At 39.9% G+C, this 27,570-nt stretch overlaps 1 pseudogene across 1 annotated transcript in view; it reads left to right on the top strand.

The window, feature by feature from the left end:
* LOC307014337 (nuclear factor 1 X-type-like) overlaps positions 1 to 27,570 on the top strand; it is a 160,356-nt pseudogene that overhangs the window by 22,057 nt on the left and 110,729 nt on the right. Inside the window, exon 3 of the transcript XR_013810540.1 lies at positions 9,025 to 9,060. The product of XR_013810540.1 is annotated as a nuclear factor 1 X-type-like (transcript). The remainder of the gene's footprint in view (positions 1 to 9,024; positions 9,061 to 27,570) is intronic.

Genomic DNA, 27,570 nt, shown 5'->3' with positions numbered 1-27,570 from the left:
GGTTTTAAAACTGATCGTAGATGGGAATAGAGCGGTTCAGGAATGAGTCCTCGAAAAGACAAAAGGAGTTAGCATTTTAGCACTTCCTGTTCCTTCGTCTGGAGGTTTTTCTGAATGTGTTATTAGTTGTTATCCTAAAATAAGGTCTGTGGTTAACACAAGCTGAAGAGATTTTAACGTGATGTTCTACGACATAAAATACGTCAGTAAAGGAAATTAGAAACGGAGGTTGCTAACAAGTGTCTAAATGAGACGACTAAACGTCATCACGCCCAACATTAGCCACCTTTAGCTTAGCGGTGGCTGCGTGAAGTCATGTGACCGTTCTGTAGTTCCTTTATAGCCCAACATTAGCCTCCTTTAGCTTAGCGGTGGTGACGTGAAGTCATGTGACCGTGCTGTAGTTCCTATATAGCCCAACATTAGCCTCCTTTAGCTTAGCGGTGGTGAAGTCATGTGACCGTGCTGTAGTTCTTTTATAGCCCAACATTAGCCTCCTTTAGCTTAGCGGTGGTGACGTGAAGTCATGTGACCGTGCTGTAGTTCTTTTATAGCCCAACATTAGCCACCTTTAGCTTAGCGGTGGTGACGTGAAGTCATGTGACCGTGCTGTAGTTCCTTTATAGCCCAACATTAGCCACCTTTAGCTTAGCGGTTGTGACGTGAAGTCATGTGACCGTGCTGTAGTTCTTTTATAGCCCAACATTAGCCACCTTTAGCTTAGCGGTGGTGAGGTGAAGTCATGTGACCGTGCTGTCGTTCTTTTATAGCCCAACATTAGCCACCTTTAGCTTAGCGGTGGTGACGTGAAGTCATGTGACCGTGCTGTAGTTCCTTTATAGCCCAACATTAGCCACCTTTAGCTTAGCGGTGGTGACGTGAAGTCATGTGACCGTGCTGTAGTTCCTTTATAGCCCAACATTAGCCACCTTTAGCTTAGCGGTGGTGACGTGAAGTCATGTGACCGTGCTGTAGTTCCTTTATAGCCCAACATTAGCCACCTTTAGCTTAGCGGTGGTGACGTGAAGTCATGTGACCGTGCTGTAGTTATTTTATAGCCCAACATTAGCCACCTTTAGCTTAGCGGACGTGAAGTAATGTACAAATCGTGATGATACCGTATATATATAATACAAATATTTAACTCAATTAGAGAGAGAGCTATTCTGCTTACTTTTACATTTTGCTAATAATACTTATGTACTTCTACTTAAGTGGCATATTCGATGCAGTACTTTTACCCGTATCGGAGTATTTTAAGGCCATAGTAGTTCTACTTTTACTTCAGCAAAGAATCTTCCAATACTGATTCACATTCAGTTCCAATGCCATCCTTCAACATCTTGATTTGCAGACCTAAATCTTTCTTCAACTCAGTAATAAATGACACATTAACGTCTCTGATCGTTTGTTAGTGTTTTTAATGCCACTGTACCGGCTCCAGTGGTAAATATCTATATTCTGAGCGTGTGAAAAAGACCCACCAACCAAGCATATGGCTCCACCATGTGTTACTTAATGAGAGATTTACTCACACAGACCGCTGAATGTGGGCTCGTTTAAGGAGGCAGAGCAGTGTTTGTGTGTGTTGCATGCAACTCGACTGCATAATAGAGGGGGGTTTGATCCCTGTGTAACCGCTCGCTGTAACCTTTTATATTCGTGGTGATGACTTCTGCAAAAAGAGAGCTGAGGACAGAAAATATCCCTGAAGTGTTCTTCAACTTTTGTCCTCGTTTGACTGTTTCAAGGCATAAAGTGTAAATCCTACGTTATTAACTTTATTCCAACTTCTAACCGCTCTTCTTTTTGGCATTTATGGTCAATAGACTCCTTTTATAGTAAATGAAATAGGCCTTTTAATGATTTTTGGGGTTTTCCCGTTAGTGTGTTATTTAGGTTTCTGTGCATGTAAATGGTCTGCAAAGGCTAAAATCCCTGTGTTGGGCTATAAAGGAACTACAGCACGGCCACATGACTTCACGTCACCACCGCTAAGCTAAAGTTGGCTAATGTTGGGCTATAAAGGAACTACAGCACGGTCACATGACTTCACGTCACCACCGCTAAGCTAAAGTTGGCTAATGTTGGGCTATAAAGGAACTACAGCACGGTCACATGACTTCACGTCACCACCGCTAAGCTAAAGGAGGCTAATGTTGGGCTATAAAGGAACTACAGCACGGTCACATGACTTCACGTCACCACCGCTAAGCTAAAGGAGGCTAATGTTGGGCTATAAAGGAACTACAGCACGGTCACATGACTTCACGTCACCACCGCTAAGCTAAAGGTGGCTAATGTTGGGCTATAAAGGAACTACAGCACGGTCACATGACTTCACGTCACCACCGCTAAGCTAAAGGTGGCTAAGGTTGGGCTTGATGGCGCTTAGTCGTCTCATTTAGCAACCTCCGTTTTTAAATTCACCTGCGGGATATTTACTGACTGACGTATTTAACAGATCTCCTTTCAAGCTTACAACCAAAAACCCATTCTGAAAACCATTGACAGGAAAAAAATGCTAACTCAATCCTGGGTTTTAGGACTCATTCCTGTACCGCTTTATATGGAAGTCAACACACCTTCCCCCCCCCCCTGATGACGGGAGGTTACAGTGTCATGTTGTGCATACTCTCCTGACCGCACGCTCCCCCCCCTCCTGGGCCGTGTGCAGTAATTGGCCACACAGCGCCCAGATCTCTTTGTTTCTGCAGAGTCTTGCGGTAGACATGCACAAGCGGCAGGCCTCATAAATCTGTGGCACTCGGATGTCAGGAATCTCCTCCACAATGACTTCACTCCCGCCCAAATCCCCGCCGTACTCCCGAACAGAGCCTATAACTTTATTTCATGACTTTTATGTGCTGTGTGTATCGCTGTGTGACAGAGACGTTTCTGTTTCCTCACACAGAAAAACCCCAATTTAGTATTTTGATGGTGCGCAGGCTGTGATTATGCGTCTGTTTGCTGGTTTTCTGCTGTTTGGCTTAGACTCGCTTCACTGGCTCTGCTGCTTCAGTTGTGGGTTTCCACGCCGGGTCAAATCTGGTTCAGTAAATAAATAGTCTTAACTTTACGGCCTGTGATGAGATAATGTGCCGATTCAAACGCCTGCACGTGAATTTAAGTATATAATCCAGAGCAAACTCTAGCCTTTAATGCACGAGATTTAAGAGCTGAAATCCTCACATCAGGGACCAAACTGGATTTTTTGATTTGTGCATTACATAACCCCCACAGGATTATACATTTAAACAAAGTCGAATCATGCACACATCGTGAAGAACAGAAGGTTTTGCAGATCTCACTTTTTATACATCAGCTTATATATATACATTTGTTTTTGCCTTGCAGCTGTTATACGTGTTATAACTGCAAATATTAGAAGCATCATCTTTCCTCTGATCACTGTTTCACTTCCATAACATGTACGGACAGGTCAGTAAACGCATCTTAACTCAGCAATACCATTTAGTAGCAGATTGGCAGTGGTGTTAAGTACATTTACTCAGGTACTGTACTACGATTTAGAGGTATTGAGTATTTTTATTTTATGCAACTGTGTACTTCTACTCCACTAAAGTTCAGAGGCACATGGTGTACTTTTCCTCCACTCCATGTATTTAATACCTTTAGTTACTTTACAGATGTGGATGAATGATGTGAAATCTAATCAAGTGTTAAATCAGACTTTAGTTCCACCTGGAGTAAATCCACCAGCTACCCTGCAGTATACAAAGTCATTCAAAGTAGCTGCACCTTTACCAGCTTTGAGAACACTTTCATGATCAATCATTATAAAACATATCATATATATTATTCTGAAATGGACCAATCTGCACAATGACTACTTTTACTGTCTTTCACTATATTTTGATGAGAATACTTTTCTACTTTTACTTGAGTAACATTTTGAATGCAGGACTTTTACTGTAACAGAGTATTCCTACACTCTGGCACTTCTACTTTTACTCAAGTACAATATCTGAGTACTTCTACTTTTACTCAAGAACAAGATATGAGTACTTCTACTTTTACTCAAGTACAAGATCTGAGTACTTCTACTTTTACTCAAGAACAAGATCTGAGTACTTCTACTTTTACTCAAGAACAAGATCTGAGTACTTCTACTTTTACTCAAGTACAAGATCTGAGTACTTCTACTTTTACTCAAGTACAAGATCTGAGTAGCCCTACTTCTACTTTTACTCAAGAACAAGATCTGAGTACTTCTACTTTTACTCAAGTACAAGATCTGAGTACTTCTACTTTTACTCAAGTACAAGATCTGAGTACTTCTACCCCTTCTCTCTAAATATGAATTTGAATGTCACATGCCTTCTGAATAAATGCGCGTAAAAATGAAATGCCGCCTTTTTGCAGAAGTCGTTGGAAAGAGGAGAGCGATATATTAAAAAAAATCCTTCAGAGCAGAGCCGAGGGGAGGGAGATAAAGTTTTTTCCCTGAAAGTTTGTGCAAGCTTTCACTTTCTAGGCGGGGTTTCAGCAGCATGGAGTGAGAAACGGAGAGCGATGCAGCAGCAGCAGCAGCTTCCATCCAATAATAAGCTCTCACATTTCCACAAATAACCATGTACTCCCCGTACTGCCTGACACAGGTAAACTCTTCTTTCCTTGTTGGGGGGCAGCTTGTATGGCGGGGGGGTTTATTCTCGTTTTGCTGCCTGTGTGTTTCTGCATGTTTCGCTGCTGCGTCTTTTCTCCAACTTCTCCTCCGAGCGTCTCTGCAACTTTTCCGGTGCGCACATGGGGGGGTTTTTGGAGAGAAAATGGCGCTTCTCCCGAAATGTATTTCATATAAAAAAGGAGGAAGAGGAGGGGGAGGCGGTGTGGGAGGAAGAGGAGGGGGGAGACAGAATGTGCAGCGGAGGTTTTGGGAAAGTTCGGCCGGGCTGCAGGAGTGTTTTCCCGGGGAGTGGAGCCGCCTTCAGAGGCTTCATGTGGAGCTGAGGGACTTTGGACTGTGTGTGTGTGTGTGTGTGTGTATGTATGTATGTATGTGCGTGTGCGTGTGTTGGAGTGTGATTATGAACTCTGCATCTGCTGATTTTATCGTTGTTGCACTTGAATGCAACACGTGTATTTTTATATTTGTCTTTTTATTCTTACATAATCAGCTACATGTAAACACACTGTACAAAATGCCTCCGCTAACCGGCACCCTTTTTTGCAATTTATAATTTATAACAAAAAGTGCTTCTAGTTATTTCTAAAAATGACTGTGTGTTGGAGGGTGTGTGTGTGTGTGTGTGTGTGTGTGTGTGTGTGTGTGTGTGTGTGTATAAACTCTGCATCTGCTGTTTTTATCTGGATCTTTGTTACACATTTTGGCACTTGAATGCAACACGTCTTTCAGGTTTTATATTTCTTTATTTCTCTCTATTTATTCTCCTCTTACATCTTGCAGCGCTTCCTCTCACATGCACCTCATTTTGCAAGACATTTATAATAAAAAAGTACCATTTATCTTGCCAGAGATGGTTGCACCAGCATCGTATTTAACACATGTTCTTCTTTGTTGAAGTCATGGAGGAAATGTCTGCAATTTCCCCCACATTTTATATCAGTTTGAACTTTTGTAGCTGTATCTTTGTTGAATGTTTTTGCACTTGAATGCATCACGTCTTTCAGGTTGATGTTATATTTCTGTCTATTTATTCCTAGATTATCCCCAGCTTCTTTTACATTTAAACTACTTCACAAAATACTTATTTTACGTAAAACTGCTTCCTCTATTGTTTTTTAATCATAGCTCCAGAATTGTCCTCTTTGTTGCGGATGTGGAGGAAACGTCTCCAAATATTAAATCAGTAAGAGCTTGTTCTTAGTGTAATTCAGGGTGGTTATATTCGTGCATCTGTAATACATGTTTGAATATAAATTGCCTTTAGTTTGATCTGCTTTTAAACACTATATTCTTATCATTATAATAACATTTAAACACCACAGTGTGAGAGAAGAACCTGCCAGGCCGCTTCCAGAACTTTCCCCTCAGCTTTTCTTTGTTTCACTAAAGAACATAACGTCTAACAGCCTCTCTCACACTTTATGAAACCCTACTTTTAATAAGTACTACAGATGTCCCATCATCCCCTCTGTTCTGCACACAAAGCCTGTTTTTCCCGGAGGTTTCTGAACCCGTGGATGTGTCCTCCGTGTTTCCCTCGCTGGCTCTCTGTTGACGTGTAACTCGCTCAGGTTTTACAGCGGTTTTATTCAAACTCTTTTCCTCTGTGACGATGTGAGGATGTTCTCGGCTCCTGTCTGCTTTCCATTTCAAAAAACTTTAGCAGCCAAAGAAACCATAGCGTGGTCCTCACGCTGACACCGGGGGATTTATTGTTCTCCCCTTAATTCTTGACTTTATTGGAGAAACAATTAAAGGCCACTAAGTGTGTTGACTTCAGGGTTTAAGTTAAAGACAGCAGAAAATAGAAACACAGCGGCGCGGCCTGTGAAGGAGAATATGTGTTTCATGTCTTTGCGTTTCCAGACAAGCCTTTAGAAAGGAGTGCAGGGGGGGGGGGGGGAGAGATTTAATATATTCCTTTATTTCTTCACTTTATTGAAGAAATAATTATAGGGTGCTATGACGGTTGACTTAAGACCTCGAGTTGAACTCATCAGCTGCAGAAGACGGGACCAGAGATGTGTGTTTTTCACTTTGTCTCTGCGTTCTCCAGCAAAGCCTTTCGACACGACCCAAGATGTATGGTATTCCCTTAATTCTTCACTTTATCGTAGAAACTATTGGAAGTGTTCTGACTTAAAACCCAAACGGCGAAAAATAGAATCACAGATGTGCAGCGTTGCCTCTCAGCGTGTGTCTCGTACTCCGAGTCATTCTGAAAAGAAGCCTTTTAGAAACGTATTGTTTTAAATAAATTACTCACAAAATGTTTAGAGGACACCAAGTGTGTTGACTTGAGACCTTGAGATTGACTTAAAACCAGCAGGAAATAGAAGCACAGATGTGAAATGAGAACGTGTTTATGATACTCGCTTTTCACTGGGTTTTTCCCTCGTTGCATTTACAAATAGTCCTGGAGAAATGTGTAGAAGGAGATTTATTATTTTCCATTCATTCTTCACTTTATGGAAGAAACTCTTATAGGGTACTAACACGGTTTAACTTAAAGACAGCAGAAAATAGAAGCACAGATGTGTGGCGTTGCCTGTAAAGGAGAACATTTGTTTTACGTCCTTGTAACTCCAAACAAGCATGAAGAGAGGGGGAACCAAATGATGTTATTCCTTTATTCTTCACTTTATTGAGAGGGTACTAAGTGTGCTGACTTAAGACCGGCAGAAAATACGAGCACAGATGCAGTAAATGACAATATGTGTGTATGCGGTCACTTCTCCTCAGTTTTCTCTCCTTGCGTTTCCAAACAAGTCTTTAGAGATGATTATTATATTCCATTAATTCTTCACTTTATTGAGAGGGTACTAAGTGCTGACTCAAAACCTTGAGTTTGAATTGAAACATGCAGAAAACGAGAATATGTGTGTATCTCTTGTCCTCAGTTTTCTCTCCTTGCGTTCCCAAACAAGTCTTTGGAGATGATTATTATATTCCATTAATTCTTCACTTTATTGAGAGGGTACTAAGTGCTGACTCAAAACCTTGAGTTTGAATTGAAACAAGCAGAAAACGAGAATATGTGTGTATCTCTTGTCCTCAGTTTTCTCTCCTTGCGTTCCCAAACAAGTCTTTGGAGATGATTCTTATATATCATGAATTCTTCACTTTATTGGAGAAACTATAATTAGATACGAGCATGGTTGACTTGAGACCTTGAGTTTAACCTGCTGAAAATAGAAGCACAGATGTGTAGCGTTGCCTGTAAATGAGAATATGTGTGTTTCTCTGAGTTTGACGTCCTTTCATTTCCAAACATAGAGGGGGAGGAGACGCTATAACGGGCACCAAGTGTGTTGACTTAAGGCCCACGATATGACTTTAAAACAGCGGGAAATAGAAGCCCAGATGTCCCGCTATGCTTGTAAACGAGAATGTGTGTGTATGATACTCGCTCCTCCCGCCTTTAGAGATGATGACTTTATCTGTAATTGATAAAAAATCCTTTCACAGCAGATAATCTCTGAACAAAAGGAGCTTTTATTTAACTACATAAATTTCCCCTCAATTAAAACTAATTGAGAACAGAAGCTCACGCAGCGTAATGCAGTACACATGTTGCACATGATGCTAACTCGCGGCGTGCCATCAGACTCTGTTTACCCTTTGTTTGTTTCTCTACCTTATGTGTTGTGCACAGAAGAAACAACTTCACACACACACACACACACACACACACACACACACACACACACACACACACACACACACACACACACACACACACACACACACACACACACACACACACTCACACACACACACACACACAGCAGTCCCTTGCAGACGGAGAGGCACATTTTGTTTATTCAATTGCTGTTAATAATTAAGAATTCGAGCTTGGACCTCGGATATGGCAGCAATAGTAAACATTTGAATGAATTATTAACTGTGATTTTAAAAAAAGACAAGAAGAAGGAGCGGAGAGAACGCTGCGTATTGAGTGTGTGTGTGTGTGTGTGTGTGTGTGTTTCGTACTGATCTAATTTAGAGATACAAAATCCCATCTATATGTAGGACTTTATAATGTAATATATCTTCTTAAAGTTGTGTCGAGATGTTTTGCTGCCCTGTCTCATAATTCATAATTTCCCATTCATTCTTATTTTTAAATGGAGCCAATTTCCTGCCATTAATTTCATTTCTTTTTTTTTTTCCGTATTTGTTGCTTTCCCAGCACAAATCTGCCACCCTTTAAACATTTTTTCTATTATTTTATTGTATTTTTAGTGTGTGTAAGTGTCAGATGTGTCACCTGGTGATGTGTAAATCTCAGATGTTGTTAACTGATTCCTTCCCTCTCCCCCTGTGCTGCTGGACCTGAACCTGCTCCTCGCCTTTTACCCTCTCAACTAAAGTATTACCCTACTCACCTTCTAAACAATGCCTTAGTGGTAAGTCCCATTTAGTCCCTCTTTATCAAGCATTAGGTGTCTGTGTTTCTGATGGGAGAGGATGAGGGCCACGTGGGGAAATATGTTTGAGATCTGATCAAAAGTGATTTTTTTTTTTTTTTTGAGAAAAGTCAACATTTTGAGACAAAGTCAACATTTCCAAAAAAAAAAATCTGAATTGTGAGAAAAAGTCAGAAATAAAAAAAGTGAAAGTGTTAAGAATGAGTCAGAATTATAAGAACATTTTGGAAAAAAAGTCATAGTTCTTTAAAAAAAATCTGTACTCGAAGAAATAGTCATGATTCTGAGAAAGTCAAGATTTTGAAAAAAGTTAACAATTTCAGAAAAAGTCAAAATTGTGAAAAAAAGTCCAAAAGAAAAGTCAATATTTTGTGAAAAAGCTATTCTCTTTTTTTCAAAGTCAACAATTTGAGAAAAAGTTAGAATTTTGAGAACAAGTTCTAGAGATTTTAAGAAAAAATTCTAGAGATTTTAAGAAAAAATTCTAGAGATTTTAAGAAAAAATTCTAGAGATTTTAAGAAAAATTCTAAAGATTTTGAGAAAAATTCACAATTTTGTGTAAAAGTCAAAATTGTGAGGAAAAGTCTAAAAAAGTCTGAATTTTGTGAAAAAGTTGAAATTCTGAAAAATAAATCAACAATGTGTGAAAAAGTAAAAATAAAAAAAAAGTCAACATTTGGAGAAATATTTTAAGGAAAAGTAAAAATGTTGTGAAAAATCTTGAGTTTTGAGAAAAAATAAAAATGTGGAGAAAAGTTATTCTGGAATCAAAGTCAAAATGATTGTTTCCCTTAAAATTCTATGATTTAAAAAAAAAGAGTTATTTTACATCTCAGAATTCTGACTTTTTCTTAAAACCGTTGACTTTCTTTTCTCAGAACTCACTTCTGGTCAGATCTCAAAACACACGTCCCATGTGGCCCTCATCCCCTTCCGTAGTTTCTATATATTCCATATTCCAGAAAATGTTTTTTTTTTTTTTTGCAGCTGGAGGTTTTACAGGTCCGTGTAATTTCCTTCACACTCTATGAAAAGTTGTCTGTGTGTGTGTGTGTGTGTTTGTTGGCGATTACAGACCTCGTTTTAATGTGTGCAAAGGAACATATCTGGAACAGAGAAGGACATATTATGTTACAAGCTATATTTAATGTGGTATTTGAATTTACCGTAACTAAAAACATCCATTCTCAAATAGCAAGTTGTTTTGATTTTTTTTATAATTTTACATTTCCCCGTGGTGTTTCCTCTGTCCGTCAGGAGTCACCTCAGCCTCGAGGTCAGCCTCTTATTCCTCTTTCCGTCCGCAGCCTTTCTTTATCGGCTCCGGGTGTCTCTCCGAGAGGATGTGTTATATTTGTCCTGACGTCACCGCCGAGCGTTATCAGCCGCTATCAGAGCGCTGTGTTTTCAGAGAACATATCAAAGCATGAGCTCGTTTGTTTTAACATGAAAATCCCATTTAATGAATGTAATCAATATCAGGACTTTGAGGCATTAACTTTACATTCATTCGGACCCCCTCCCAACTCCCCTCTTCTTCTCTTCCTGCAAAGTGAGTAGGAACAGCTGCTCCGAGGATTAGAATCTGATGGAACCACAGTCTGAATAAACAGAAAATGTTGGATTTTTCACAATAAAAGACACGTAGACATGCATGCGTTTGCACACAAGCCGTGCAAACATGCCCCTAAAACCCGTTTCGTGTCTTCATGCCAATTAGGCCCGTCACTGGTTATCGCTGGATGCCAATTTCCAGGCCGGCCGTGCCTCACCTTTGTCCTGTAACTGAATCATTTTCAAGCCGCAGTTTCATGCTAAATGAAAGTGCAGAAACATTTCTCAGTGAAAGATGCGATCACTGTGGGCTTTGCACACATACGTCTCTACAAACGGCCGAAGGGAGTTTGTGGATCAAAGCCACTCTGCTTTTGGACGGCACACAGAGAAATGAAGTCATAGCGCTCTTGATTGACAGGTATAGGCAGATCCATTGTTCCCTGTTGTAACTGAGTGTGTAAGAAAGGGAGTCGGGGGGTGAAACCGGAGGAGTCCCCCCCCGATCAGCAGCAGGTCACGATGCCAGACGTTAGCCGGGGACACCGTGTTCCTTTTGACTAATTCATCCAATCACGAAGCCAGTTACAGGCCGATCCGCCGGCCGATCCACCGCGAGAACGGACATCGTTAAAAAACACTCTGGATCGTGAACCTTGAACTCTTTGCATGGCAACATTTGAAGGCAACATTTCCGCGTTAAAATATCTAAAAACAACGATACCATTGTTTTTCATTTTGGTTAGGGTTAGGGTTAGTTCACTATCAAATGTTCAAACCATTTTCAAACATAGAAATCTGTCGTTTTTTCCAATGTAATGTTCTGTTTTATTTGTTCGGCGACTTCTTTGAGTCCGTCATTGTTTTTTTGTTGTTGCCATTGTTGACTTTTTATACATTTTTGCCTTTAAGTTCTTGATTCTTGGAACTTATTGTCGTTTTTAACTATTTATTTTACCCGAATGAAGGATTTAACACATCGGCTTTTAGGGGTTTATAGAAACGAGCTATGCAAACGTTAGCGGTTAGCTTGCAGCGGCTTTTTTCTTGTGTCCAACAAACTGTGTTTTTGGTGTGAATCTGCCTGATTCTTTGTTTGCACCGGTTTAATTACCTGGTCAGTTTGGTTTCACGAGAACAAGACCTCCACGAATAATATGGCAACTGGTTAAAAGCTTTCTGAACGATGAAATGCTAATGGGCGCTAACTGTGTGTGTTGATTGAGAGGCCCCTAGTTGCAGGAAAGTGGATCTTGTAGGGTAACAGTGGCATTGTGTGTGTTTCATTGGCACCGGCAGCTTGAAACAACAAGGTAGCCCTGCTAAGAACCAAGAGCCTAAAATGTGAGCTTTTTCGTTCGATATTTGCATTCACAGCAAGAGGCGTCTCTGTGATGAACGTCTTTGTCAGTGATATAAATTATCTGCGTTTTATTATCAGCTGTTGACTGGGGGGGCCATCGTGCGTCAGCAGGAGCGAATTTACAGCATTTGCTTTTTTTGCAAAGAGACATTTCCAAGCTCTCTGTGGTGGCGAAACACAAAGACGAGATGAGCTGCGTGTTGGCAGCCGGCGCTATAGATTTTAAATGAAGTAGCATGTAGTTTTTATCTCGCGCCGCATGCAGAGAGAGAGGCAGAATAAACTGCGTCTGGTTCAGAATCTGCACAGCTGTCCCAGCATCCGTGGAGAATGGATTCCTGCTGCTGGTGCCATGGGAGGCTCCCGCCAACAAGAACGGGAGGATATCCAGTGTGTGTGTGTTTCAGAGAGTGAGTGAGTGTGTGTGTGTGTGTGTGTGTGTGTGTGTGTGTGTGTGTGTGTGTGTGTGTGTGATCTGCATGTGTGTGTCATGTCACCTCTGGCATGGATTAGTCGTTGGCACAACCCGGCGCTGCCCGCGGCCTCGCTGCGGTTCTGTGGTCGCCGATATGTTGTACAGTTGCCATGGCTACTGAACACACACACACAGACGCACACACACAGACGCACACACACACACACACACACACACACACACACACACACACACACACACACACACACACACACACACACACACACACACACACACACACACATTGGTGCTAAATTACATAATTGAGCTAGAATATACAGAGGAACACAAAATACTTAGTGTACCATATGAGAAAAAGGGACGAGTGTGTGTGTGTGTGTGTGTGTGTGTGTGTGTGTGTGTGTGTGTGTGTGTGTGTGTGTGTGTGTGGGTGGGTGTGTGTGTGTGTGTGTGTGTGTGTGTGTGTGTGTGTGTGTGTGTTTAGAAAAAAGGCGGAGTGTTCCTTTAGTAAAAACAACGCATGAAACGTATCGGTGAATACTTGCGAGCTCCGTCATCAGAACATTGTGTTCTCTGCCTCGGTTTTGACTCATAACTTGGAAAATAACAGAGCCGCCATTATGCGGGTTGCATTGGGAGCGTTGAGACGGGGCGATTGAAGCTAAGGTGTTTGTGGTTACACACAAGTGGTGTTTGTGTGTGTGAAAGAATGAAAGAGAGTGTGTGTGTGTTTGGTAGAGGGTGGGGTAGACACACACACACACACACACACACACACACACACACACACACACACACACACACAAACACACACAAGTGTCTCTCCGCGATCCTCCTCCTGGGCTTCAGTTGGTTTTGATGGATCGTTTATCAGCCAGAGAATCAGCAATAAGTCCCTTTTCTCTGACTCTTGGCTAACTCAAGGGCAAACCGTCTGATAACTCTTTTGAAGGAACTTAAAAACCCCCTCCAGAATTCAGAGACATGAACAAATACTCTTGATAATTACCAAACGTGAACAGATTTCCATGCAAAGAGTGGCAGAAAGTGCAGTTTCCGGCCTTAATGGGTTCCGATCTGACAATTCAAGACTTTTAAATACTTCTAATTACTATAACTCGTTTTTTACATTACATAGACCAAAGGACAAACCGAGTAAATAATCAGATTAATTAGGGATGCACGATATTGGTTTTTTGAAACTGATACCGATAACTTCCTGCTTCTCAAGACCGTATTAGAGCTCGTTGTCTTTTTCCCTCCACGTGGAACTTCTGCTTTGCATTTGTTAATACAAATATCAAGCGAACTATCTAACTCCGAAACTTTGAAATAGTCCCATACTACCGAGGACATGTTTGTTTACTGTCCTGGCTTCACGGCCGCACACCATTTACGTCACAGCCAGGCCTGAGTTAGGGAGCGCTGGATTTGTGAAAAACTCCCCTCTTCCTAAACCACTAATACCACAGTACTGGCAAAACGGGAGAAGCCGAGTGAAAAACAAGCGCCCCTCATCCCAATCCACCCACACCGCATTACCCCAAAAATATATTGTATATTATCGGGGCTATTAATACTTTTATGGGGTTTATCGGGATGACGTCATAATTCCTAATATCGGACCGATAATTATCGTGCACCATTAAGATTAATTAAAGTAGTGGTTAGTTGCAGCTTGGGCCATCTGTTTTGTTTAACGGATGCACAATATGGTATTTCTTTGAGTCAATTAGAGCAACTTGGCTTGATCCTATCATCCTATAATATTGGAGTAATACATACTACGATACATTTCCAATTTGTCAGCGAAGTATATCCTGCAACTGTAATGGTGTCCATAAAGAATGATCAATAATCTTGTTAATAAATCTTAAAAACACAACCACCTCCTCTCCGTAAAGTTGCATATTGAACCACGATTGGCTCCTAGACTTCATGTGATGTCACAAAATCCTTGTTGTGTCTAAAATGAGATTTAAAACAAGCGTTGAAGAAACTTTTCACCTTCACAACTTCCTAATGTTTCTCCTTCAGTTTCACTTTGCAGGATGATATGAAGACTTGCTCATTTTCTGACCTTTACATGTGAACTCATGGTGGCAAAATTAATATAAGAAGCCGTTATTTCCTTTGTAAGACCAGTAGATTGTTATTGTCGTTGCTATAAGGCAGGGGTGTCAAACTCAAGGCCCGGGGGCCAAATCCGGCCCGCGACTTCATTTAATGTGGCCCGCATGCAAAGAATATAATACGTTTATTATATGGTTACATTCCACTTTACAGGAGCACGTTGCCCATAAAGTGGCCTACATGTCCCACAATGCATCTTGTTTTGTGACATGCTCACTGAAGAGACTTGCAATTATTCGCCCTAGACTTCTGCTTTCAGACGTAGTTAATTATGAAGTTATTACCCTATCCGATAATAATTCAATGCACAGGAAATCATGTATTATATAATACATTATTTTATATATATTATATATTTATATAGTCCTCACAACCGGCCCTTTGAGTGCAAACATAATTCTGATGTGGCCCGCGAATACATTCAGTTTGACACCCCTGCTATGAGGCATTTCAGTGAATCAAGTCGGGGTGCAGGAGGTTGTAAAATGAATAATTGCGGTGCATTTCTCCGTGTTTATCTAGTTTTGTTCCACGTCTAGCGCTGCAGAAGACAGACTGAGAAATGTCTGAGTGTGCTTTGTTCTCTCGTTGAATAGATTTGAGCTAATGCCAGTATCAACACACGGAGCGACGCTCACATTCATTCATTCTCTGTTTTCTTTCCTTTTAATCAACCAGTTACATTTCCGTAAGAAGATACAAGCGGCATGATATTACATTTCTGAGATTTCTTTTGTTTTTTTCCACGTAGAGGAACTCAGCCATTGTTGACCGGCCACAGGTCAGCAGGAATAGACGAGGGTTGTTGTTGCGGATTGTTGACGGCCCACTCAAGGTCACCGCGATGTGGGCACGTTGTTTGGCTGTCTGACCTACATCTCTCTGGCTAAATATATACAGTAGACTCCTCGTTACAGAGCTCAGATGAATCTGGATGAAATCTGAGCTTCACTCCCTCCTCGCTAACTTGTTTCCATCAACAAGCACTCACTTTCAAAAGAGAAGCAGATGCAGGTTTCTGACAAACACTCTGTCATTTGGTGAATAGATAGAGAGATAGGTAGATAGAGAGATAGAGAGATAGAGAGAGAGAGAGATAGGTAGATAGAGAGATAGGTAGATAGAGAGATAGGTAGATAGATAGATAGAGAGATAGAGAGAGAGAGAGGTAGGTAGATAGAGAGATAGGTAGATAGAGAGATAGAGAGATAGAGAGATAGAGAGAGAGAGAGATAGGTAGATAGAGAGATAGGTAGATAGAGAGATAGGTAGATAGATAGATAGAGAGATAGAGAGATAGAGAGAGAGAGAGATAGGTAGATAGAGAGATAGGTAGATAGAGAGATAGGTAGATAGATAGATAGAGAGATAGGTAGGTAGATGGATAGATAGATAGATAGATGGGTAGATAGATAGAGAGATGGATAGATAGATAGGTAGATAGATAGATAGATAGATAGATAGATAGGTAGGTAGATGGATAGATAGATAGATAGATGGGTAGATAGATAGAGAGATGGATAGATAGATAGGTAGGTAGGTAGATGGATAGATAGATAGATAGATGGGTAGATAGATAGAGAGATGGATAGATAGATAGGTAGATAGATAGATAGATAGATAGATAGATAGGTAGGTAGATGGATAGATAGATAGATGGATGGATAGATAGATAGATAGATAGATAGATAGGTAGATGGGTAGATAGGTAGATAGATGGATAGATAGGTAGATAGAGAGATAGAGAGGTAGGTAGATAGATAGGTAGATGGGTAGATAGATATATAGATAGGTAGATAGATAGATAGATAGATAGGTAGGTAGATGGATAGATAGATAGATGGATAGATAGATAGATAGATAGATAGGTAGATGGGTAGATAGGTAGATAGAGAGATAGATAGATAGATAGATAGATAGGTAGTTTATTGATCCCATTTGGGACATGTTTGCGTTGCAGCAGCATAAAAAACAAGGCAAGATAGTAGAATCTACTGGTCTTACAAAGGAAATAACGGCTTCTTATATTAATTTTGCCACCATGAGTTCACATGTAAAGGTCAGAGAATGAGCAAGCCTGCATATCATTCTGCAAAGTGAAACTGAAGGAGAAACATTAGGAAGTTGTGCAGGTGAAAAGTTCCTTCAACGCTTATTTAAAATCTCATTTTAGACACAACAAGGATTTTGTGACATCACATATAGCCTTGGAGCCAATCGTGGTTCAATATGCAACTTTACGGAGAGGAGGTGGTTGTGTTTTTAAGATTTATTAACAAGATTATTGATCATTCTTTATTGACACCATTACAGTTGCAGGATATACTTCACTGACAAATTGGAAATGTATCGTAGTATGTATTACTCCAATATTTTAGGATGATAGGATCAAGCCAAGTTGCTCTAATTGACTCAAAGAAATACCATAAGAGAAATTAAGAGACTAGAAATAAACAGTCTAAAATATTTCTGAAATAGAAATAAAATAGCATTAAAAAGTTAATAAAATATAAATACAGTACATGAGGAACATTTGGACACATTTCCAGTAACAAATATAATGTTGTGCAAGAAATATAATTAGGGAGAATAAGACAGGAATCCATTCAGAATCAAATCCTCGACATTTAGTCTGTTTGAAGGCGAGCTATATTCAGTGGGGCTTCATGAGAACACACCTGCACATATTAACCACATGAAACACAGGTGTGCATTCCTTCAGATAAAGTAAATCACACTTATTACCATTGCATGACAGCAGGAGAGCGTGTGTTCGTGTCAGATTAGAGGACGGTGCTTTCCAACACTTTTTATGACTGATATTTCCTCTACAGCCTTTTCAGGAACTAAAGTGAATTTGATAACTGCTCAATGTTTGTCTGCTTTGATGAAGTTGAACTATTTAACCACGTATACACACTACTTTAAGCGATATACTACGTCTTCAATCAAGACATTCAATGGAAACAGTGTTGTTGCCTGAGTTGCTTGCAGTAGTTAAGACATTTTGAGACAGATTAAAATTGTTGTGTAATCTGAGAAGAACGTTTCAGCTCCTTTTCGACAGCTCAATAGTTTGGTATTAGTTATCTATTTCTTTCAGTCAACAATCTCATGATGTAGCCTACTTTAAGCTAACAGTTTCAAACTTGTATAAATGTCTACTTTTAGCAATTTCATACATTTAGCCTACTTTTTAATTTAAAAAAAAAATATTTTCTGCTTATCTGTATTATTGTGTTGCATTGTTGGAGAAGCCTAAGAATGCATCGACATAATTACTCTGTCGCTATGTTAGTTTGACAAAAAGAACCTTGCACCTTTTTAGTTAACTGTTTTAACCATGTATCCATTGGTCTAATTTTAGCTAACCGTTCCAAACATGTATTCATTAGCCTATTACAACCCAGTCTCACGGCATTTCGTTATATATTCACGAAATCTATTGATTCGTGTTCACCAACACGAATTCCCCATTTTTTTCGTGTCACACAGAACGATTTTAAAAGCAATGTAAATAATAACAAATTAGAAGGAAACAAATATTTAGAAAATACAGATTAGAATATTCTGACACAGAACGATTTTAGAAGCAACGCATTTCTATCTTTTTTTTTTTTTTTTATTCTTTATTTATTTGGGGTCACATTATAATACAAGTACAGTTTTTCAAATCATATATTTTTAGAGACCCGAAAGTGACAAATGAAATAGCAAACAAAATTAATCAAAGTAAAATAAAAACGAAAACGTACACAGGGGTTGTTTGAAATAGCAAATGTCTACACATGTACATGCATACATATCAACATACATATATACATTCAATACACATACATGTGACCATACATACATATCTATACATATACATTCAATACACATACATGTGACCATACATACATATCTATACATATACATTCAGTCGGTGTATAGAGAAGCAACGTATTTCTATTGGTAGTATGTTTCGTGCCTGCACCAAATAATAACAAATAAAAAAAATACAGATGTCAGTATTCTGAGAATCCGAGCCATTTCTTTTCCTCACTGACGGCAAAACAATTCATTATACAATTTAAAATAAAAGGGATAGGCTTAGGGTGAGATATTGAGTAAGAATGTTTTTATGAACCACACAGCTTCTGGTATCCCAAGACCCGACCGGACAAAGAGACGTGGTGCAGGCACGAAACATACTACCAATAGAAATACATTGCTTTTAAAATCGTTCTGAGTGACACGAAAAAAATGCAAAAATGGTGTTGGTGAACACGAATCAATATATATAATTAATTTCGTGACTTTAACACGAAATGCCGTGAGACTGGGTTGCTAACTCTTTCAACCATTTATCCATTAGCGTATTTTAGCTAACTGTTTCAACCATCTACCATTCTTAGTTAAAAAGTTAGCTGAAAGTAAATATTAGCCAAAAGGAATTGACAAATGGTTTAAATATCGTTGAATGCCATCCATTTCTTAGTGTTAGCTAACTGTTTTAAGGTGATGTTAGCTTTACGCTGCATTGCGATGACTATTAGCTAACAGTCCCACATACTGTACATTGTCTGCAGTGGAAAACAAAATGAAGTCTGTTTGTCTTTTGGTACCAAAGTGAGTAGAGTTGAGCTAAACCATGCCGTAAAATGAAGTCCAGTGTTTACAGTTGACCAGGTAGACTCTAGGTAGATTTGCTTTTAAACATACAAGACAATCGCAATTTGTATTTAAACAAATGGGTACTTTCTAACCTTCCATGCCTCAAACCTGGAACCAGACTGAACAAATGAGCAAAGACTTCACCAGGCTTCAGCTCATTGGGAAATGGCGGCGGTGTCGGGGGGTTTTCAGCCGTTCAGCGATGACATCACACGGTGACGCGGCCCCATGAGGTCATTTCTCATCACCGCTTCTCTGGCTTCCCTTTAAGTAAGCGAGGGATAAAGAGGCATTGATTGGCTCGTTGATTGTACCTCAAGTTTCCCGAGGCTTCCTCTCATCATCGCGCCGCATTACCTCATGCCGACTGGATCTGTAGCTCCAGTACAGGAGGCGAAAACAGAGAGTAATCCACTAAGATTACGAGCAGTGATTCCATCCATGAGCTCAAGTTATCATGAGAGGTCTCTTCTTCTGGGAACGTGGCTCAAAGGTTGTGCTTGTGGGCTCATTAGGCATTTATTGGGTTAATGTTTGGAGGGAAAATCTTTTCCTGTCTCGGGGGCGGGTGGAGGAACGTTGACGCTCGGAGGCTTATGAACCTGCGAGTCAAACAGTAATGAAAACACTTGTGACCTGATTTCAAGAGCCGGGGGAAAGACGGGGAGATTTCACTTTCAGACAAAGCGTGTTGAATGCTCCTCGTCTCTCCTTCTCTTCTCTTGTGTTGCCTTCTTCCTCTTACCTTCCCTGTATCTAATTCAGACACCCCGTCCAGCAGAAGGAATATCTGTCGCCCCGCGGGGAACAAAGGGCTGGAGCTCGCTCCTCGGAGCAGGAAGCTGGCCTCCTGCCAAGGGTGGAAAATCTATACTTGGTTGCATAATATAACATATCTTTACCTCAGATGAACCGGAGGAGGCCGGGCAGCTGCAGGGCGGAGTGTGTGTTATTAACTGGATGTGTGTGTGTGTGTGTGTGTGTGTGTGTGTGTGTGTGTGTGTGTGTGTGTGTGTGTGTGTGTGTGTGTGTGTGTGTGTGTGTGTGTGTGTGTGTGTGTGTGTGTGTGTGTGTGTGTGTGTGTGTGTGTGTGTGTGTGTGTGTGTGTGTGTGTGTGTGTGTGTGTGTGTGTGTGTGTGTGTGTGTGTGTGTGTGTGTGTGTGTGTGTGTGTGTGTGTGTGTGTGTGTGTGTGTGTGTGTGTGTGTGTGTGTGTGTCGGGTTATGAGTGTGCGCTCTATGCTTCTTGTGACTTGTGTTTACTGGCTGCAGGCCTTCAGGCTGTTTGAAACCCCCCCCCCCCCAACGTCGAGAAGATTACTGTCAAATAGGGCCTTGTCGTAAAAGAACAAAGTCGTTTATGTACTTGAGTAAAAGTATAAGTACTCAGATCTTGTACTTACGTAAAAGTAGAAGTACACAGATATTGTAGTTGAGTCAAAGTAGAAGTACTCAGATCTTGTAGTAAAAGTAGAAGTACTCAGGTCTTGTACTTGAGTAAAAGTAGAAGTACTCAGATATTGTAGTAAAAGTAGAAGTACTCAGGTCTTGTACTTGAGTAAAAGTAGTAGTACTCAGATCTTGTAGTAAAAGTAGAAGTACTCAGATCTTGTAGTAAAAGTAGAAGTACTCAGGTCTTGTACTTGAGTAAAAGTAAAAGTACTCAGATCTAGTACTTGAGTAAAAGTAGAAGTACTCAGATCTTGTACTTCAGTAAAAGTAGAAGTACTCAGATCTTGTACTTGAGTAAAAGTAGAAGTACTCAGATCTTGTACTTGAGTAAAAGTAGAAGTACTCAGATCTTGTACTTGAGTAAAAGTAGAAGTACTCAGGTCTTGTACTTGAGTAAAAGTAAAAGTACTCAGATCTTGTACTTGAGTAAAAGTAGAAGTACTCAGATCTTGTACTTGAGTAAAAGTAGAAGTACTCAGATCTTGTACTTCAGTAAAAGTAGAAGTACTCAGATCTTGTACTTGAGTAAAAGTAGAAGTACTCAGATCTTGTACTTGAGTAAAAGTAGAAGTACTCAGATCTTGTACTTGAGTAAAAGTAGAAGTGCTCAGATCTTGTTCTTGAGTAAAAGTAGAAGTACTCAGGTCTTGTACTTGAGTAAAAGTAGAAGTACTCAGATCTTGTACTTGAGTAAAAGTAGAAGTACCAGAGTGTAGGAATACTCTGTTACAGTAAAAGTCCTGCATTCAAAATGTTCCTCAAGTGAAAGTAGAAAAGTATTCTCATCAAAATATAGTGAAAGACAGTAAAAGTAGTCATTGTTTGATTGGTCCATTTCAGAATAATATCTATGATATGTTTTATAATGATTGATCATGAAAGTGTTCTCAAAGCTGGTAAAGGTGCAGCTAGTTTGAATGACTTTGTATACTGCAGGGTAGCTGGTGGATTTACTCCAGGTGGAACTAAAGTCTGATTTAACACTTGATTAGATTTCACATCATTCATCCACATCTGAGAAGTAACTAAAGGGATTAAATACATGGAGTGGAGGAAAGGTACTCCTGAAGTTGAGTAGAGGTTTCAGACTCGTCTCTGTGACTTCGACCGCTCTCCAGCTGCAGCGTGATCTCGACGTATCGCTCTGTTTAGCCTCAGGGAAATATCTGCAGCCTTAGAGAGCGTTACCTGGAAAGTTGTATGTTTGACCGGAACATTCGGCACAGGATGAGGATTTCATGTCGCCTGTTACACGTTATTAACCATCAGGTTTTAAAAGAGCAAGATCATAACTGTTGACAAATGTAAATGACACACGAGTAATGTAAGAAGAATAAGACCTTTCATTACTCACAAAACACCAACGGTAATACTAATCATTTGATCCCTGCACAGATAAAGCTGTCAGCTCCACATTTATCACGTTGTTCAGAGCATAGAACTAAAGGCATCGTTTTCTTATTTAAAAAAGAGCAAGAAGGAGATGTCTGGGGATGGGTTCAAAATGCTGCTCCAAAACAAGGTGTTTTCGCTTCTAATAAGTACAAACATCTGCTCATAGAACCAGGGAACATTTGCTTGGTAGGATTTCTTTAAATGAGACGGGATATTTAGATAAATGAGATCTTGGTCTCTATTTGACCAGAATCAGGAAAATCTTATGGTTCAAAATAAGCCAGAAATGTTAGTTTTTTTATGTTAATTTGTGATTTTCCAATAAAAATGTGTTTTTCTAAAGTCTAATAAGATGATCCAGCTTTTAGAAATACCTCAGAAGCTTCAAAACTTTGTGACATGTCCAAAAATATACTTGTTTCATCTGAGATACAACTCACAATAAGATGCTTTCAAGTGTCTTTGACTTGACAAGATGCGTTGAAACAAGACCCTCTATCACAATGCATTGATACTTCTTAAGTTATTTGACAAATGTACTTCATATTACGTTTTTACATATTACTTCTTAACTCCCACGCTGCCCCTAACCCTTTTTTAAGACGTCGAGCTGCTCGAGCTGGAGTAAAACTTGTGGAGATTTTTTCTAAAGTCTAATAAGATGATCCATCCTTAACAAATACCTCACAAGCTTAAAAACCTTGTGACATGTCCAAGAAATACTTTTCTGAGATATAACTCACAATAACATGCTTTCAAGAGTCTCTCACTGAACAAGATACTTTAGATTCATTGAAACAAGACCCCATGTCACAATGCATTGATACTTCTTAAGTTATTAGGTGTTATATCAAATATAAATACATGTTCTGACTAGACATTTGACAAATATACTTGATCTTGTACTTCAGTAAAAGTAGAAGTATTCAGATCTTGTACTTGAGTAAAAGTAGAAGTATTCAGATCTTGTATTTGGGTAAAAGTAGAAGTACTCAGATCTTGTACTTGAGTAAAAGTAGAAGTACTCAGATCTTGTACTTGAGTAAAAGTAGAAGTACTCAGATCTTGTTCTTGAGTAAAAGTAGAAGTACTCAGATCTTGTTCTTGAGTAAAAGTAGAAGTACTCAGATCTTGTACTTGAGTAAAAGTAGAAGTACTCAGATCTTGTTCTTGAGTAAAAGTACTCAGATCTTGTACTTGAGTAAAAGTAGAAGTGCTCAGATCTTGTACTTGAGTAGAAGTAGAAGTGCTCAGATCTTGTACTTGAGTAAAAGTAGAAGTGCTCAGATCTTGTACTTGAGTAGAAGTAGAAGTACACAACAGATGTTGTACTTGAGTAAAAGTAGAATTACTCAGATCTTGTACTTGAGTAAAAGTAGAAGTACTCAGATCTTGTACTTGAGTAAAAGTAGAAGTGCTCAGATCTTGTACTTGAGTAAAATTAGAAGTACTCAGATCTTGTACTTAAGTAAAAGTAGAAGTACTCAGATCTTGTACTTGAGTAAAAGTAGAAGTACTCAGATCTTGTACTTGAGTAAAAGTAGAAGTACTCAGATCTAGTACTTGAGTAAAAGTAGAAGTACTCAGATCTTGTACTTGAGTAAAAGTAGAAGTACTCAGATCTTGTACTTGAGTAAAAGTAGAAGTACTCTGATCTTGTACTTGAGTAAAAGTAGAAGTACTCAGATCTTGTACTTGAGTAAAAGTAGAAGTACTCAGATCTTGTACTTGAGTAAAAGTAGAAGTACTCAGATCTTGTACTTGAGTAAAAGTAGAAGTACTCAGATCTTGTACTTGAGTAAAAGTAGAAGTACTAAGATCTTGTACTTGAGTAAAAGTAGAAGTACTCAGATCTGGTACTCAAATATACTTGATATTACGTTTTCACATTGGAAAAAACGTATTTTCTAACTCCCCCCGCTGCCCCTAACCCTGTCATTGAGACGTCGAGCGGCTCGAGCTGGAGTAAAACTTCTTAGGATCCTTGTTGTGATGAGACGGGCTCTAATGGAGAAACATCATGTGTGCCGCTCCACTCTCTGCGGCTGCTCTCTCTCGAGTTGAAGGGAGAAGTCTGTTTGACGCGTCGAGCTGCTGTCAGTCTCTTCAACGTCTTGAGAGAAGCCCGTGAAACTCAAACTGGCCTCATTATGGTCATCATCTGGAATACAGAGCAATCATTGGGCGAGAGAGAGGGAGAGAGAGAGCCGTCTGGACCTCTCACACACATTCACTCTCTATTCATGGTTTTATTTATATCCCTCCGCCTTGTTTTTCATCTCCATCTGCACACCTGAATACAAACATTTCCCAGCTAGAGTTAGAACTCATATGGGAACCACAAATTTACCGAAATATTGCAGCCAGGCAGTGATTAACGATGAGTGGGCGGTGTGCAGAGGTGCATATTATGGAGCCTTTTTCAGTTTTTTAATACGTAGCAGAGCTGAAGGCCTTGAGAATGACGAAAAGGAGGGAAACTGGAAATAAACTTAGAGTACATTTGAGGATTTTCAGAAAGTCTAAACTGTTTTACAGCCTCAGATAATCAGAAATATGATATGGGATGAGTTTCCTCTGGCTAACGGTAACACAGTTTATACTTTAAGGGCTTTTATTGTGAAAATTACAAAGAAAAGGAAAGTTACCTGTTCACAATACAGAGCCTCCGTGTTGTTGTTCATAATCGTCATCTACTCTAGGTTTGAGTATACGGATGATATGATTACATTGGATGAGTTTCAGTTTTAACACAGTTTAGGAGTTTAAGGCTTTTATTTTGAAAGGGAAGAACTGAACAAGTTGTGTAATACATTTTTGGTTCATAACACAGAGCCTCTGTGTTGTTGTCATGGATCTCATGTACTTTGTGTTTCGATTTCATATGAGAGAGAGAGAGAGAGAGAGAGAGAGAGAGAGAGAGAGACTATATTTATATGTTTAGGGCTTTTATTGTGAAAGGTAACAAGACAAAATAGTAGATTTGTTGTCTTTCTAAAGGTTAACAGACTAATACTGTAATTCTGTCCACAATACGAGCCAACGTGTTTTTATAATCCTCATTTACTCTGTTTGAATATGAATGTTACCTTTTCTGAAAGAGAAGGGAAGATGATTATGTTAGAGCTTTTATTGTGAAAGGTAACAAGAGCAAGGAGTGGATTTATTGTCTTTGTAAACGTTAACAGACTAATAAAGTTTCCTGTTTTGCTTCAGACTAAAGAGCCTCTGTGTTGTCAACACCCTCATCAACTCTACATTATGAATATATGTTAGTTTATATTATATATATGGACATATGATAACATGTAAAGGGCTTTTATTGTGAAAAACAAGTAAATGAGTGGATTTGTTGTCTTTCTAACTTCCAGAACTTTCCGGTTCAGAATACCCTCTATGTTGTTTTTATAATCCTTATTCACTCTCTGTCTGAATATGCACGTTACATTTTCTGAAATAACAGGGAATATATTGATATGTTTAGGGCTTTTATTGTGAAAGGTAAGAACATAGAGAGTGGATTTGTTGTCTTTGTAAAGGTTAGAAGACTAATAAAGTTTTGTGTTGTGCTTCAGTCTACAGAGGCAAGAGGCGGGAATGGAAGAGTCCGTATAGTTGTGGTAGATACAGTAGACTGGGCTGCACTCCATGTCCTTTTGTTTCCTCTAGCAGCTTGATTTGTTTGATTTGCTCTCTATCAATCAGCGGGGGGATGTATTTAAACGAACGTGAAGTGTATCTGAGAAAGCCTCTTTATGGCTGTGGCTGTTTGTCTTCTCCTTTTACTTCCCTTGGAAGCAGAGCGTGATTAAAACACACGATATAGACGTATTGAATTTCCTCTGGGATTGGAAGGAATGCAAAATGCATCATAACCATATTATAGTAGTTAGGAGCGGTGAGCGCTGCCAAGCCTCTGGGCACAGGAGAGAGTTTAGAGACTCTGAAGGGAGCCGAGGCCCAAGAGAGGCAGCATCCCACAACTGAGACAAACCAAGACAAACTGAGACAGACTGAGACAGACTGAGACAAACTGAGACAAACTGAGACAGACTGAGACAGACTGAGGCAAACTGACACAAACTGAGACAAACTGAGACACACTGAGACAGACTGAGACAGACTGAGACAAACTGAGACAAACTGAGACACACTGAGACAGACTGAGACAAACTGAGAGAAACTGAGACAAACTGAGACAGACTGAGACAGACTGAGACAAACTGAGACAAACTGAGACACACTGAGACAGACTGAGACAAACTGAGAGAAACTGAGACAAACTGAGACAGACTGAGACAAAACGAGACACACTGAGACAGACTGAGACAAACTGAGAGAAACTGAGACAAACTGAGACAGACTGAGACAGACTGAGACAAATTGAGACAAACCGAGACAAACTGAGACAAACTGAGACAAACTGAGACAAACTGAGACAAAGTGAGACAAACTGAGACAAACTGAGACAAACTGAGACAAACTGAGACAGGCTGAGACAAAATGAGACACACAGAGACAGACTGAGACAAACTGAGAGAGACTGAGAAAAACTGAGAGAGACTGAGACAGACCGAGACAAAGTGAAACAAACTGAGACAAACTGAGACAAACTGAGACAAACTGAGACAGACCGAGACAGACTGAGACAAGCTGAGACAAAGTGAGACAGACCGAGACAAACTGAGACAGACTGAGACAAAGTTAAACAAACTGAGACAAACTGAGACAAACTGAGACACACTGAGACAAAGTGAAACAAACTGAGACAAACTGAGACAAACTGAGACAGACTGAGACAAACTGAGACAAAGTGAGACAAACCAAGACAAACTGAGACAGACCGAGACAAACTGAGACAGACCGAGACAGACTGAGACAAACTGAGATAAAGTGAGACAGACTGAGACAAACTGAGACAAACTGAGACAAAATGAGACAAACTGAGACAGACTGAGACAAACTGAGACAGACTGAGACAAAATGAGACAAACTGAGACAGACTGAGACAAACTGAGAGAGACTGAGACAAACTGAGACAGACTGAGACAGACTGAGACAAACTGAGACAGACTGAGACAAACTGAGACAAACTGAGACAAACCGAGACAAACTGAGACGGACTGAGACAACCGAGACAGACTGAGAGAGACCTAGACAAACTGAGACAGACCGAGACAGACCGAGACAAACTGAGACAGACCGAGACAAACTGAGACAAACTGAGACAAACCGAGACAAACTGAGACGGACTGAGACAACCGAGACAGACTGAGAGAGACCTAGACAAACTGAGACAAAGTGAGACAGACTGAGACAAAGTGAGACAAACTGAGACAAACTGAGACAAAGTGAGACAGACTGAGACAAAGTGAGACAAACTGAGACAAACTGAGACAAACTGAGACAGACCGAGACAAATTGAGACAAAGTGAGACAGACTGAGACAAAGTGAGACAAAGTGAGACAAACTGAGACAAACTGAGACAGACCGAGACAAA

The sequence above is a fragment of the Notothenia rossii genome, assembly GCF_949606895.1.
Source record: "Notothenia rossii genome assembly, chromosome: 8".
NCBI lineage: Eukaryota > Metazoa > Chordata > Actinopteri > Perciformes > Nototheniidae > Notothenia > Notothenia rossii.
Note: the sequence above shows the minus strand (reverse complement) of the source record. Positions and strands in the feature narration are given on the sequence as shown.